The sequence below is a fragment of the Anarrhichthys ocellatus genome, unplaced genomic scaffold, assembly GCF_004355925.1.
Source record: "Anarrhichthys ocellatus isolate YVR2014 unplaced genomic scaffold, GSC_Weel_1.0 scaffold1050, whole genome shotgun sequence".
NCBI classification, from domain to species: domain Eukaryota; kingdom Metazoa; phylum Chordata; class Actinopteri; order Perciformes; family Anarhichadidae; genus Anarrhichthys; species Anarrhichthys ocellatus.
The window spans coordinates 11,586-14,110 of NW_022281024.1; the positions used below are offsets into that span (position 1 = coordinate 11,586).

Below are 2,525 nucleotides of genomic sequence, written 5' to 3' on the forward strand. Positions count from 1 at the left end.
GGAGACCTCGCCTGACCTCTGTACTAAAACCTTTGTTCTGCTTCACTTTATCAAAGTGAAACTTTGCATTGAGACTGTTCACATATTGGGTTATGATTTAGGAGAGGTTTACACCTGCAGCTGCATCATTCCAAGGAAATAACAATCCTGTAAGTGCTTTTTGCTTTTTAGGCGAAGCTGAAACTTTTAAATTTGTGGCGTCCCATCTTCATTTACTCTTAACCTGTACCATATATACTGATATGTACACATCTGAACAAATCTCACGAGTGTTCCCTTTATTATAACACCAAAATTATTCAAATAGACCTTGTGGTTGCAGAGATATACTCTTAGTATGGGTATGCAATTTTCAAGCAGAGGCCTAAAAAATAGGTCAGTTTTTAACAGGTTCGGACAATGCATATAGTCAAAATCAATGTAATTAACACAATGACAAGAACAAACACAACAACCAGTCACATATTTATATGACAAAGCATGACAAATCAATCCAGCAACACTTCGGCGCTAAAACACGCATTCATCCACACACTGAAGAGTACGAGCCATTCAGATATTATTCACATCAGAGGGAACAATATTAACCATATCATAAAAACGGCACAAAAGATTCAATAAGAACTTCTATTGATTCTCATGATTGATTGGACTCATCAGGACCGATGTTGATCGGACTCATCAGGACCGATGTTGATCGGACTCATCAAGACCGATGTTGATCGGACGATCGGACTCATGAGGACCGATGTTGATTGATCGGACTCATGAGGACCGATGTTGATTGATCGGACTCATGAGGACCGATGTTGATTGATCGGACTCATGAGGACCAATGATTGATCAGACTCATGAGGACCGATGTTGATCGGACTCATCAGGACCGATGTTGATCGGACTCATCAGGACCGATGTTGATCGGACTCATCAGGACCGATGCATCTCTATCTACGTATCTAATAAACACTTCTCATTTATAATAAACTTTTCAAAAAATATCCAGATTCTCTTCATCTTCTATATTTGACACATGAAAACAAAGACATGCAGAAGTCACATGATCCTCAGACCTGTTCTGATTGGACTACAGGTGTTTTTAACAGCAAGCGTCAAACAAACTTTTTAATAAAAGCAGCAAAGAAGAAAAAACAAACGCTAAATAAAAGAGTAGAAGAAGACAGGTATATAAACTGGTTAATATTAATCTGCATAATATAACTTGATCGATCAACAGATCGATTTCATCCTATCGCTGCTGCTGAGTCCTGTTGCCATGGTGACCGATAAATCACATGCCACGCCCTTTCCTGCAGATGTCAGAGGTCAGAGTCCAGGTGGGCATGGCTTAGCAGAGCGGCAGCAGGGTCATCGGTGGGCGGGTCAGAGATGAAGAAAGGCCCCGCCTCCAGCTCTAGGAGGGAGGGCAGGTCGGTGCTGATTGGTTCAGACATCAGGATGGGTGTGGGCGTGTACTGCACGAGCTGCTTCCCTGGACCAATCAGAGAGGAGATTCAAAGAGGGTCCTCACAAGTACAGAAGTTCAGAAGGTGAGTGTGTGTTACCTGTGTTCATGGTGCTTTCCACACCTCCATTAGAGACTTCTTCAGACAGCAGCTGAGAGGAAACAGTGACATAACAGTCAAATGGTTGTGAGGTCATCATCAAAACACAAACATGTTTAATCAGTATGTACCTGTACACACATATACATATAATAATACTGTCATACGTCATCAATAACCCTTATCTTAACCTTATTTATGATACATATGATACATACATACCTTTATGTTTACATGATTTATATATGATCTATATATACCTGTATGTTTATATGATATATATACACCTGTACGTTTATATGATTTATATATGGTATACAGTATATACCTGTATGTATACATGGTCAATACATGAGTGAAAACCAGTCTGTGTTTTTTAACTCACAGTTTCCAAACTGTCCAGATCGAAGTCTCCAGAAGAACAGGAAGAACTGAAAAACTAAACACAAAGAGAGTTAACATGAATGAACATAATACTTTATACACACATATATTAATTTACTGTGTATAAAGGGGACCCTCCAGAATCTGAGCTGCTGAGAGTAACACTGACTGGAGGAGCTTCAGTCAATTAAGACCAGCAGGAAGATTCTTGTCATTGTACTTTCTGATATAATGGTCTGCCTCTGATGAGAAGTGAGCGACGACAATGAGCTGATGACCCTAACCCTGTTAATATATACTGTTAATATGTCCGACACATGTTAATATATACTGTTAATGTTTCCGACACATGTCAATATATACCGTCAATATGCCCGACACATGTCAATATATACCGTTAATATGTCCGAGACATGTTAATATATACTGTTAATATGCCCGACACATGTCAATATATACCGTCAATATGTCTGACACATGTTAATGTATACCATTAATATGCCCGACACATGTCAATATATACCGTTAATGTCCGACACATGTCAATATATACCGTTAATATGCCCGACACATGTCAAT

The 2,525-nt window shown here is 39.2% G+C and overlaps 1 long non-coding RNA gene across 1 annotated transcript; it reads right to left on the reverse strand.

Moving 5' to 3' along the window:
- Window positions 1–1,004: 1,004 nt before the first annotated feature.
- Window positions 1,005–2,509, reverse strand: LOC116377234 (uncharacterized). The gene is made up of 3 exons (XR_004212184.1): window positions 1,948–2,509; window positions 1,563–1,614; window positions 1,005–1,489 (listed from the first exon to the last, which is right to left on the reverse strand). It is a non-coding gene; the product is annotated as an uncharacterized LOC116377234 (long non-coding RNA).
- Window positions 2,510–2,525: the final 16 nt, after the last annotated feature.